The 14080-nt window shown below is 44.3% G+C and overlaps 1 protein-coding gene across 1 annotated transcript in view; it reads left to right on the top strand.

Annotated features, from left to right (window-relative positions):
* Nucleotides 1-14080, top strand: part of LOC124555881 — a 176796-nt gene that overhangs the window by 92207 nt on the left and 70509 nt on the right. The window lies entirely within an intron of this gene.

Genomic DNA, 14080 nt, shown 5'->3' with positions numbered 1-14080 from the left:
TTTGTTGTAACGTAGAAACAGCAGAGCTCCTATATATCCTCTTGGAAGATGACAAGCAGAAATTTTATGAATGGCAGTGACAAGCAGCGGATCACTAGACTACAATTCAAGCAAGTCGTATTAATGAATTTTTATTACAGTAAGATAAATGACAATACTTAACTGTGAAAAATTTACAATGAGATATCGCAAGCAAAGGGTGACATGAAACACAACCAGTCTCTTTAGTATATACAATTTGTAACACAAGAGAAGAAATACAGTTCCTAAGTCACTGCAATAGAGCTCGTAGAACGGCTAGTCTTTAACTGGGCCATGGCCAGCCCGTGGCACTTATGTGCTCTTTGTGTAGATGCCGCTGCTGTCTCGTCGTCGTCCTAGACAGGGGTCAGTCAGCGTACTATTGGCTGACGTCTTCTCCACAGCCCTCTCTGCTCTAACATTCTTGACCACGTGTTGTATTGTCGCACAACATCAGCATGCCACATCTCGTCTGCTGCATCAGGAGTTATCAGCTGCAGACAAGAGCAATGGTAACGTTACCAGTGACAGTGCCACGAAATCAAAGTACCTGAACACGGTTTTGTTGTGTCTTACCCACTCGTCAACTATGGGGTGCCTTGGAAACTTGCTTTGTTGGATCCCTAGACAACAATTCAAGCAAACTGTATTAATGAATTTTTATTACAGTAAGATAAATAACAATACTTAACTTTGAGAAATTTACAGTGAGATGTTGCAAGCAAAGGATGACATGAAACACAAGCAATGTCTTCAGTATATACAATTTGTAACACAAGAGAAGAAATACAGTTCCTAGGTTGCTGCTATAGAGCATGTAGAATGGCTAGTTTTCAACTGAGCTGCGGCCAGGCGGCGTGGCACTTATGTCCTCTTTGTGTAGTTGGCGCTGCTGTTTTGTTGTCATCCTAGACAGGGTTCGGTCAGCGTACTATTGGCTGACGTCTTCTCCACAGCCCTCTCTGCTCTAACGGTTTTGACCAACATGCTGATACTTGACGTTACGCCGCAACATTCCACCCCTCAAAGCGATGGACCATCGTTGTATTCATAGCTCGACAATGGCAGGAGAGCAGTAGTGTGGATGCTGTGCTGGACCGGAATCTGTGGCTACAGGCTACATCAGGCTTCCGGTTGTACACTGCCATCTGGCCTTTGCTCTGTCAGAAGAGTCCCCCGGAAAATGACCAGCAGGGTACGCGTCCACCTCCTGAGGACCATAACCAGATGTAGAAGGTGTCAGCTGCAACGGCGTCGTCAGGTCTAGCTCCATTGGTAGGCCGAGAGGAGGCAGAGGCTCAGACTCCATTGGGGGATCCCGCGGTGTTGTGATGACACCTTCTGGTGGCTGCGGTGGCCGCGCTGTCCTCGAGATCCATGAGTCTGGGGGGAGAGACACAGATGGATCACCGTGCACATGACAGTGACGAATTTGATTGTGATGTCGGCGCTGCAATCTGTCTGGGTCTGATAGGAGATAAATGCATGTGCTGCTTCACGCGCGCCTTCTGCTACTGCTAAAAACCTTGTAAAACACAATATCATGCAGCGCGAAACGTTACTTGTGGCCTTCCTTTGGTACCGGATGCTGAGGAGGGTGGAGCAGTGTCCGATGGTGGCGGCCGTGAAGAAATTCTGCTGGCGATGGTCCATCTCATGGATGCGAATGATAGGAGGCAATAAAAAGTTGCAATTCATGCTCCCTGATTTGTGCAGTGTGAAGTATGGCCATCTGCTGCTTGAAGGTCCTGACGCAAACCTTCAGGGCAAAAAATAGAGGGCAACACCTGAATTGTGCTGCATGATGCTGTCAAGGTCATTGGCACAGCAAAGGGAAACTTGCGATAAGAGTCTACCACAATCATCCAACGAGTGTTCTGAAAAGATCTCGCAAAGTCTATGTGCACACTTTGTCATGATGATTGCCACTTAGGCCAGCAGAAAATTTTTGTGGTGGAATGGACTGATTTTCCTTACAAGTGTGACACTGTGATGTCCTCTGTTCTTTTTGGGTGTCCATACGCTGCTATGTACAGTGGCGATGCACTAACTGTATTGTACGAACAATCCCCCCGTGTCCTTGGTGAAGTAACTGCAACACTCCGCCCCCCCCCCCCCCCCCCCCAAAGCTTTGGGGATCAACACACATGACTGTCCACTGTCATTTCAAACAAGAATCACACCTTCCTGTATAGCGAGGCTATGCCGAAGTCCAAAGTATCGGCGCACTACAGCATTCTTCATGCTATACAGTGAGCGAGACCAAGTTGTATGAATGTGTTTTAGCAAAATGTTCAAACCTGAATCAGTTTCTGTGGCCTGTGCAATTTTCCTATAGTTCAGAGGAAAGGATTGAAGCAATTCAGAATCCTGAGCATTCCATATCAGGGCCAACCAGAAGACATGAAAGTGCATCTGCATTGCCATGTTGGGCTGTCTGACGACATACAATCTCGTACTGGTATGGAGACAACAACAAAGACCATCTTTGCAATTTTAGGGCAGTTCATACAGGAACTGGCTTGTGATCTATTACTAAGTAGAATATCCTGTCATACAAATAGTGGTGGAATTTGGTGACACCATACACAATAATCAATGCCTCTTTCTCCATTTGCGAGTAGTTACACTGAGCTTGGGACAATACTTTTGATGTGAAAGCAGTAGGTCTGCCGTTATCACCAGTTCTGTGCAAAAGTAATGCGCCAACTCTATAAGAGGAAGCATCAACTTGCAACACAACTGGTTTGTCGGGATCAAAGTGCACCAAACATCGATCACTAAGCAATGCATCTTTTAAGTTTTTGAAAAGCTTCTTGGCACTCATCTGTCCAAAAAAAGGGGACATTCTTGCGATGCAAGCGAGCTGCAATTTGTGGAGCATTCGGTATGAACCGAATGTAGTATTTAGTTTTCCCTAAGACTGACTGCAATTCTGCGACATTGGGAGGGACTGGCAAATCTCGTATCGCTAACAAATGCAACTGAAGAGGATGTACACCTTAGCTGTTTATGAGATGACCAAGATACTACAACTCAGGTTTAAAAAAATAACACTTGCCCAGTCTACACTTTAGTCCTGCATTAGATGACACACGAAACAAAGCACTTAAATTTGCAATGTGTTCTTAAGATGCACGACCTGCTATGACAATACTGTCCAAATAATTTCAGCAGTTTGGCACTTGAGCAGTCAGCTGTTCCAAATACCGTTGGAAAATGACCAGTATTACAAGCAGACAGATGGAGTTATGATGGGTAGTCCGTTGTCTCCTGTGATCGCAAATTTGTTTATGGAAGACTTCGAGGAACGTGCATTGGAGTCGACGCCTTTGAAACCCGCCTGTTTCTTTAGATATGTTGATGATACCTTTGTTGTTTGGCCTCATGGTAGGGAGAATTTGAATGCCTTTCTAGAACATCTGAACTTGATCCACCTGAACATTCGTTTTACGATGGAGGTGGAAGAGGATGGTTGCCTTCCCTTTCTTGACGTGTTGGTTAGGAGGAAGGATGATGTATCATTGGGACATGCTGTCTACAAGAAACATACTCACACCTATTGTACTTACAGGGCTAATAGTTGTCACCATCCGGCTCAGAGTGAAGGGGTACTTCGTACCTTGGTACACAGGGCACATGTCGTTTCTGACACTGAGACTTTGCCAGCTGACCTGTCCCATCTTGAAGTTACATTTCGTCAAAATGGTTATAGTGATAGACAGATTGAACGTGTGTTGCACTATCAACCAACTGTACATCGGATGATTAATGGTAATTCTGAGTCGACACCTAAGTCTACTGCCTTTTTACCATACATAGGAAACACTTCCAACAAGATCGGTTGTATTTTACAGAAATATGATGTGAAATGTGTTTTCTGACCTCCACTTAAAATTAGAGCATTTTGAGTTCTGTTAAGGATGATCTTGGTCTGCGTGAGACCAGTGTATATCGCATTCCTTGTAGCTGTGGCATGGCATATATTGGTCAAACCATCAGGACCATGGAGGATCAATGTACTGAGCATAAATGGCACACACGATTACAGCAGCCAAGTAAATCTGTTATTGCTGAACATTGCTTGTATACTTGTCACCCCATGTTATGTAACAACACCGAGATATTGGCATGCACGTCCAGCTATTGGGACAGTGTTATTAAGGAGGCAGTTGAGATTAAATTAGCGAGCAACCCCGTTAACAGGGATGGAGGTTTTTGTTTAAACTCTGTTTGGAATCCGGCTCTCTCCCTTGTCGAAAAACAGAGGGACAGAGCCAATGCTACCTCACCTCTGAGTTCATAGTCTATCGATAGCTCTGACTTTGGTCATCTTTGGTGGCACTAGTGTTGAGCGTGTGTGTTATCTTTCATGCATCAGACCGAGAACTGAGGATTTTAATTTGCATATACATCACCTGTCCATTGCAGTTTGCCTTGTAAATGGCGCGGGGTGTTCTCCCACTGAAATATCGGCTGTCGCTGAAAGTGTTACCTGGCTGAATTCCCAGAAGTTATTTGAAAGCCTAAATGAGTGTTCACAACACACACTTCTTGAACTCCTTCATTTAGTGGTATTTGAAGATGTACATCACGAAAATCAATTTTTGAAATGTAACGACCAACACCTAATCTGTCCATGAGATCCTCTGGGCATGGCAATGGATAAGTATGAATCATAGTTCGTTGGTTGACTGTACACTTTAAATCAACACAGAGACGAATGCGGCCTGAAAGTTTGGGAAGCAAAACCAGTGGAGTCGCTCATTGACTAGCTTGTGTGGGCGCAATAGCTCCACTATCTTGCAATTCTTTAAGTTCAGCAGCAACGTTGTCCCATAATGGAATGGGAACATTTGTGGCCTGGAAAAATTTCGGCTGAGCAGTGTCTTTCGTAGTAGTATGTACAAAAAAATTGTTAGCCTTGTCTAAACCTTCAGAAAAGAGTTCAGGGAATTCCTTTAGCAAGCTAGGTACTCCATCTTTTGCATTAAATGCAGACACTGACAAGACATTGTCCTGAATTTTAAAGGCAAACAAATAAAAAGAATCAAGGCCAATATGTTCTCACACTCACATGAGTGTAGCACAGTGAAAGTCACAGGTCGCATATGCGATCGATACATAGCAGGCAAAGTACATTTTCTGAGAACGGGAATGTCTAGTCCATTTTATGCTATCAAATGCATGCTAGTTTTAGAAGAGCCTAACTGTTCTTGTGTGTTACGATCCAGCAATGTAACAGAGGCACCCATATCCAACTGAAATTTCACACACTTTCCACTAATATGCAAATGTACAAAAAGCTTGTTGGGCTGGCATAGCACTAAAGAAATCGTTCGGAAGCTAGTTTTGCTAATGCCTGTAGCAGGCTTTGAATACATGGCATTGATGACATGAACATTGTGACTAGATTTGTGTGAGTGTGTGGAATTGTTAAGTTTGTTCTGTTGCAAACATACGGATTGTACATGTCCTTTCTTTCCACAAGCATAACATTGTGCTTGTTTGGACGGGCAGTCTTGGCATTTGTGTCATAAATAGCACCGAGGGCATGATTTAATTTTGTTCGCCTGTGTAACTGCCTGTTTAGAGAACTGTTTACGCAGCGTAGTGTGTGCAAGGTGTTGCTGCCTAATGGGTCGGTTGCGAGCAAGGAATGACGTGACCTGACAAATTGCTGGCTGCTCAAACTTACCGGCCTACGAGGCATCGGAATCATACTGATCTAGTATTTGCACTGTGTGCTGAGATGATGGATCGGACTGTTTGAAAATCTGTTCCCTCAGTTTGAAATCAGTTACATTGTATACGGTCGCATCACACAACATAATGTCTGAATATAAAGCACCACAAGCACATTTGAATTTACATTTCTTCGTCATACCTGCAAATCTGTTACCCACATGCGATAAGTTTGTTCTGACTGTTCCTTGCAACTAAAGAAATAGTACCAGGCTGCTACCACATTCACTTGTTGGTCATAATAGTTAGTTAGCGAATCTACAACTTGATCATACGAAAGTCCACTCGGAGTGGCATTAGGAAATAGTTTCTGGATGAGTCTAAACACTGCACTTCCTACCGTGGACAGTACCTGGTTTGTTGTGAGCAATTATGTGGCTTCGAAATGTTGCTACCATTCGAATTGGATCTTCTAAAGCGACTAGGTTCAGAAACTTTTGCAATCAGAATAATTGCCAATTTTGAGAATATAGAAATTAGTAAGCTAACATACTTTCACTTTCTGATGTCATACGGAATAATATTTTGGGGTAACTCAACCCTTAGACAAAAAGTTTTCACTGCTCAAAAGAAAGTGGTTAGAATAATGTGTGGAGTTCATAGTCGCACATCCTGTAGGCGTGTTTTTGAAAGGTTGCGAATTCTAACAACAGCCTCACAGTACATTACTCACTAATGAACTTTGTTCTCGACAACATGGACCAGTTTAAAAACAACAGTGACAGTCATGATTATAGTACTAGAAAAAAGAAAGACTTACACTATCCTGTACTCTACCTGTCTTTGGCACAGAAAGGGGTAAAATACGCTGCTATAAAAATTTTTGACAAATTACCAGATGAAATAAAATGTTGACAGACAGCAGCAATAGCTTCAAAAATAACTGAAATTATATCTCCTTGACAACTCCTTCCATACCATAGATGAATTCTTGAATAGTAATAAATAAATCTATTAATATAGTATGTGCATGTTGTGCAATTTAAGGTCATGGGGTATATATATGAAGGGCTTATTTCAATAGTGGTACAAGTCAATTTTTGCTCATTCTGAGATACAGAGTCCTAAAGTTAAATGAGCACTGAAAAATCTGCAGTTGAGATACCAGAAATATTAAAGTACATATACTTCAATATTTCAGGTATCTCAACTGCAGATTTTTCAGCGCTCATTTAACTTTAGGACTCTGTATCTCAGAATGAACAAAAATGGACTTAGACCACTATTGAAATAAGCCCTATGCGTGGCGTGGCACACATTGTGCTCTAAACTATTGTAACCCCTTCTTCTATCCCAGGCTGCATTTCCTTTCCTGTGCCCCTCCCTTTCTGTCCTCTTTCCTTCCCTTCTGCCCTACCTTTCCCTCTCTCGGTGTTCTTGCTTGTGTCGACCTCTCTATCCACACAATGCCAAAAATCTCTTTTCATATGTGCATTTCTTGTGCACTTGACACATTCCACTTCATAACAGCTTCCGTACCATGCAATTGATCAATGGAACATGCAACTAACTGTATGCAGTGTGTTCTCAGGCATTAAGAACAGGCTCAGTATGCACAACATTGATGCTACTTGAGGTATGGTGCACCTCTTAACAGATCATGGTCCATACCCTAAACATCTACATGGAGTTGTGAATGTGGAGTGGAAGGTTCTGCTAACCGTGTCATTTTAAATTGCCCTTGTTTCAAGGTTGAGAGGGAATACAGACAATTAGACTGTAATTCGCAAACAGCTGTAAATGATCAAAATTTTTAGGCTAGAGTTAATTTGCTGCATTTTGAATATCTAAAAGATTGTTCAAATAACTTACGGGATTGCTGCCGGGTGACGTCGTTGACCACCGCCGATATTTCGACAGGAGCACACCCTGCTATTGTTGAGAGTGGCAGGGTCTGCTCCTGTCGAAATATCGGTGGTGGTCGACTACGTAACCCGGCAGCAAACCCGTAAGTCATTTGAACATTCAATTCGCCGGGGAAAGTTAAGGTCTCACATGTAAAAAGTTGTTCCTCAACTTTAAAATCAAGTGGACACTCTCAATATCAAAATGATGTCAATGGATCTGAAGGGCAAAGTAGAAGACTAAGAAGAAATGTTATCTTTCTGCATGATTGAGAATGATATCCATGGCTAAAAAATGGTTAAGAGAAAGATTAAAGAAGTTGCAGTGTTCACCCAAATGGGTATACATAGACTTGAGGATTGCCAAGGTATTCACATACCAGTGAGGACAATATAAAACAGTGTAGTAACAGTAGGTCTAAATGCAGATATAGTTGTAGTTAGTTGGCAAACTCGGGTGGTTCAGAGGCAGCCAATAACAGATACAGTAATATAAGTTGAAAGTAATTCAATCAGAATTTTAATTAAATTCCTTTTGGTTTAGTGTTTTATTTAATCATATTTTCCACACACTGTTTATTTCTACATTATAAACCACCTGACAAAAGACAGTGAAGCATGCAGGAGGGAGGAGGAAACAAATTGAAACTTTAAGGGAGGACAGGGTATGTGATGTCATTTCAGTGATTACAAGACTGAGTCAAATTTACAAAGAACTTGGCAGTATGAACCAGCTTATCAGTATGACATTGCACCCTGTCTGGCCTGGATGCATGCACTGATTCATTTGGGGAAGACGTCATCAAGACTGTTGTATCCACTTGTGAGACATGCTGGCCCACAACTGCTGTAATTGGTTTGTGTTATCCTGGATACTGGCTCTGGGGTGGAGTTGACATCTGTGTTGATCCCACACTTTCTATCAGGGACAGACTTGAGAATCTAGCTAGCCACGGAAGTACCATGAACATTGTGAAGACAATTCATAGACATATGTGGCATGGATGGATGAGCACTATCTTCGAGAAAAGTCACACCATAATACTGTCATATGAAAGGTAACACATGAGAATGCTGGATGTTCATGTCATACTGTTCTGCCATCAGAATTCCCTTAGTCACTACCAGACATGACCTGAAGTCATTCCCAATGGCTTGCCACACAGTAACACCAGGAGTAACACAACAGTGCCTCTCCAAAACATTGGAAGAATGAGACCTATATCTAGGTTCCCAGGTTGCCGACATTATTGCTTACAGTGGTCATCCAGGAATAGTGCAGATCTGCGATTCATTACTGAACACAATGCAACACCATTCATCTGTAGTCACAGTATCGCTCCAAGCACATCCAATTGTATTGTGGTATCACCAGCAGTCTACACATGAGATAGTAATTCCACAATTCGGTGGCTACTAGTCTCTGACTGATGGTCTGGGATGACACAGAATGTTGCAGGGAGTACACTACTAGTTCTTGGATGGCAGGTACAGATGTGGTATGGTTTATGATGTGCTTGGTGCACAATACAGTGATCCTCCCTTGGGATGGTCAGACGTAGTCAACCAAAACATTGTCAATGGGTATGGACACCCTGAAGATAACTGTTCTTCCGGGAGTTTGTGCGTGGCATGGCACACATTGTGCACTAAACTATTGTGACCCCTTCTTCTGTTCCGGGCTCCTGTGGCATGGATCTTCCCCGCACCCCCTCCTTCCCATCTTCCTTCACCACCGTACCAGCATCTCCAGTATCGCTAGGCTACCAGCACATGTAACCAGTCCGTGTCTTGGGGCTGTTATGTACCCATCTGGCTGAGCCCCTTGACAACACAGGGATCATACGTCTGATACCTGTTGCCTCCTCATGCATGCCTAGGAGTGGTTGCTTGTCATTCTGGAGCATCGTAACATGCCAGACGGCCCTTGCTGTGGCTGGATGGCGCCTTTTGAGGAGGGACCCTGATTGGAGTGGTTGGTATCAGGATGGATGCTTTGCGTATGAAACATATTAAACTCCAAAAAACTAGCCATTCTTCTATGGCCATCTCTTTTGTTGGTAGTGGCACATTTAATGCTGTTTCTTATGACCCTGCAGCCTTCCCTTCCCTGACTACACTCTAGGAAGAGGGACAGGCTTGCCGGCTTGAAGTGAAACACTTGTCCGATACCCTGGCTGCACTAGGACTGATGGGGACACGTTCACTGCCATCAAGCCAGTATTTTTTTGTGGAAGATATTGAAGACAAGTTCGGTGAAGAGGAATTTCTCAGTGATGTGCGGTCGGGTTTGCTGTTGATCATAATTACTACTGCCATTCAATCAGCAGACCTGAAGGCGTGAGACCATCCTGGTGATATGCTGGTGTCCATTACTGGTCCTCAGTCATTGAATATATATTTACATCCACATCTACATGGATACTCTGCAAATCACATTTAAGTGTCTGGCAGAGGGTTCATCGAACCACCTTCACAATTCTCTATTATTCCAATCTCGTATAGTGCACGGAAAGAATGAACACCTATTTTATCGTGGTGATCGTTCCTCCCTATATAGGTCAGTGTCAACAAAATATTTGGAAGAGAAAACTGGTGATTGGAATTTCGTGAGAAGATAACCGTCACAATGAAAAACGCCTTTCTTTTAATGGTGTCCAGCCCAAATCCTGTATAATTTCTGTGACACACTCTCCCATATTTCGCGATAATTCAAAACGTGCTGCCTTTCTTTGAACTTTTTCGATGTACTCCTTCAGTCCTATCTGGTTAGGATCCCACACTGCGCGGCAGTATTCTAAAAGAGGACGGACAAGTGTAGTGTAGGCAGTCTCCTTAGTAGGTCTGTTACATTTTCTAAGTGTCCTGCTGCCAATAAAACGCAGTCTTTGGTTAGCCTTCCCCACAACATTTTCTGTATGTTCCTTCCAATTTATGTTGTTCGTAATACCTAGGTATTTAGTTGAATTTACGGTGTTTAGATTAGACTGATTTATCATGTAACCAAAGTTTGAGTTCCTTGTAGCATTCATGTGGATGACCTCACACTTTTCGTTACTTAGGGTCAACTGCCACTTTACTTCAGGGAATCATTTTTAATAAGGCCCTTGTGTTTCAAACTGATGAGAAACTCCAGGCCAGTCTCGAGCAATGGGATGTTCATTTTGTTTGGCGTGTTTAGATAGGTTGTAAGGACAATTGTACCCATACCAGCACCTTTATTCTGGTATCGTAGGGAGATAACCTCCCAGAGAAGGTCAAGGCTATGTGTTATTGGTGAACAAGAAGCCGTACATCCTGCCACCCATGAGGTGTTTTCGGTGCGTGCGTTTCAGGTGCATGTCTTCCAGCTTTACAGCAGACCCTCTATGTGGTGAATGTGGATATCCACTTCATGAGGGGAGCCCCTGTATTCTGCCACCCGTGTGTGTTAATTGTCAGAACCGTCACTCTCTGTGCTCACCAGACTGCTCTTTTTATAAGAAGGAAAAGAAGATACAGGAGTATAAGTCCCTTGATAGTTTATCCTATGATGAGGCCAACAGATACATGACTCACTTCACCCTGTGTCGCTGACATCTAATTTTGCCTCTTTTACATCCTTTCCCCCCTACTCCCTAACCCAGTTCTCCCCCCATCTCCCCTGCAGTTCCCATGCCTTCCCCTCTGGGTGCCGCTTCCCCTCCCTGGCTGGAGAAATGTCCCTCTTCTTTGGCACCCACTGGTGATGGGGCTTCCTCCCAGGGTCCTTCCCCATGGTGTCTCCCAGGCCAGAGGCCTGCTGCCACAGCTCAGCTGTAGGACCCACAGTCCATGCGCCCCGAGGTTTCCTGCTCACTTTCAGTTCTGCATCTTGCAGAAGCCTGCTCTCCCATTGTGGCCTGCCCTCCTCGACCTATGAAAGAGGAGTAGGAGGAGGAGGAGGTGGTGGAGGAGGGGGGGGAGGGGGAGGAGAAGAAGTGACCCCAAAGCTGCCACCTCCCCCCTCGCAACCTGAGTCTGGTTGCTTATTTATGGATGTCACCCTGTCCTTGTTGGTAATGGATGGTGACCAGGCAACTTGATTGGATCCTGCCCTTTCACCTCCCATTTGGATCATTGTTGCCTTCTTATTCAGTGGAACTGTAATAGACACTATTGTCATGTCCTGGAGTTGCACTCCTTTATTTCCTTTTACTCAGCAGTGTGGGTCATTCTCCAGGAATCTCATTTTACTGATGCTCACTCACTGCTTCTTTGTGGGTTGTGTGCTTTCTGTTGGAACCAGGTTGGCTCTTTGAGGCTTTTGGTGGCTTTTGCACTTTGGTCCGCACAGGCGTTGCTAGTACATGAATCCCCCTTCATACCACATTGGAAGCAGTTGCCGTCTGGGTTCACTTGTACTCTGCGGTCACTGTTCGCAATCTCCATATCCCTCCTGACAGGCCACCTATCCCGACTGCCCTAACTGTCATTCTTCAGCAACTGTCCCCTCCTTTCACCCTCCTTGGGCTTTTAATGCCCATCATTCTTTGTGGGGCAGTGCTTTTTCATCTAGTCGGGGGCTCCTTAGGGACCAATTTCTTGCGGACCACGACCTGCGGCTTCTTAATGATGGTTCTTGTACTCATTTTAGTGCCACATACAGCACTTTCTCTGCCATTGATTTTTCTCTCACTTACCTTCCCCTTCTTCCATCCTTATAGTGGTCACCACATGATGACCTCTGTGATAGTGACCACTTCCCATTGATTCTCACCATCGTGCCTTGCAACGCCTTAAGCAACACTTGTCCTCTGCCAGTCTTATTACCTTTAAATGCCTTCATGTCAAAGCATGTTACTTAATAAAATGGATCAAGCGAGTGTGTTGGGAACACTTTGTTTCCTCCCTAGATTCTTCTGTCGGTTCCTCACAAGAGTGGCCTAGACTCAGCACCCTCCAAGGTTGTCAGCGGCAGTCTTTTATTCTGAGCTTTGCCTTTCCAGGTAGCCTTTGCACAGATCCATCAGTTCTCATGGAACACCTCATGCTCCATTTTGCAAGGGCATCGACATTGGCCTCCTATCCAGTCGCCTTCCTCACCCGGAGCCGACAGGCTGAAGCTCCCCATTTATGTTTTACTCCTTGTCAGGTGGAATTCTATAATGAACCTTTTACTGGGTGGGAACTTTTTCTATCCGTCTCTTCTTCCCACAATACTGCCCTTGTACTTATACCTGATTCCATCCAGGTGTGTAACTGTATTTGACTCTGAGGCATTTTCCGTTCTGAATGGGGAGACGGTATTGTGGTTCCTGTCCTGAAACCCAGCAAGAACCCGTCCTCCCTTGACAGTTGTGGCCCGTCAGTCTGACTAATGTCCTCTGGGAGTTACTTGAAGATATTGTGGCTAATCGACACAGTTGGATTCTCAAATCTCAGAACCTTTTATCTCCTCACCAGCGCAACTTTCAGGAGGGATGGTCTCCAATCGATCATCAGCTTTGATTGAAAACCTCAGTTCAGTTGGCCTTCTCTCAGTACTGCCATCTTCTCACAGTCCTCTTTGCCCTTCATAAGGCCTACGACACAGCTTGGCACTATCCTATCCCATGTATTCTCTGTGACTGGAATCTCTGGGACCCCCTCTCAATTTTTATTCACCATTTCTCTCCCTTCAGTTGTTCAGAGTTTGGGTTGGTTCTGTTCTCAGAACTAGGAGAATGGTGTTCCATAAAGCTCTGTATTAAATGTCCTTATTTTTCTCATTGCTGTTAATGGAATTATGGCCTTTGCTGGACTGTTGATCACCTGTGCTCTATATGCAGATGATTTCTGTATTTGGTCTAGCTCCCACTCAGTGGCCTCTGCACAACGACAGCTTCATGGTGTCATCTGGGACACTTCCATGTGAACACACACAGTTTTCAATTCTATCCCCTCAAGTCGAGGGTGGTGCATCTCTGTTGCCTTATTGTGGTCCATCTTGATCTGGAGGTCTACCTCTATGCCCAACAACTGACTGTGGCACCCCAGATGCGTTTCTTTGGTGGTCTTTTTGACAATAAGCTTACTTGGTTGCTCCCTACCCTCCTTCTGAAAGCTGGCTGTTTTCGGGTTTTAGCCAACAGGGCCTTTCGCACTAGCCCTGTCAATAGCCTTCCCTCCTCCTTCAGTTCGGCACTCCCAGTTCCTGGTTTGCAATGCAGTCACTATCCACTCTTATCCTGCCCCGACCCCCTCTCTCTCTTCTTCTTCTTCTTCTTCTTCTTCTTTTTGCAGCTTCAGGGCATCACCCACCCACCCTCATGTGAGTTCAATGCTTTTGTTCCACCTCGCTTCTCTTTGCAGCAATTTCCATCTCCCCTCCTTGTTCTCTTCCCAACTTCCTCTCCCAATCACCACCGCTTGGTTAATCCAGGATTCGATTGGGTCTCTTCCAGGGTCCAAAAGCCTCCGTTGCTCCAATTAGTGTTCAGTTGTTTGTTCCATACGCTCTTAAGGAAGTT

This window comes from Schistocerca americana, chromosome X (assembly GCF_021461395.2).
Source record: "Schistocerca americana isolate TAMUIC-IGC-003095 chromosome X, iqSchAmer2.1, whole genome shotgun sequence".
In the NCBI taxonomy this organism is placed as follows: Eukaryota; Metazoa; Arthropoda; class Insecta; order Orthoptera; family Acrididae; genus Schistocerca; species Schistocerca americana.
This window is presented reverse-complemented; position numbering and strand designations above follow the sequence as displayed.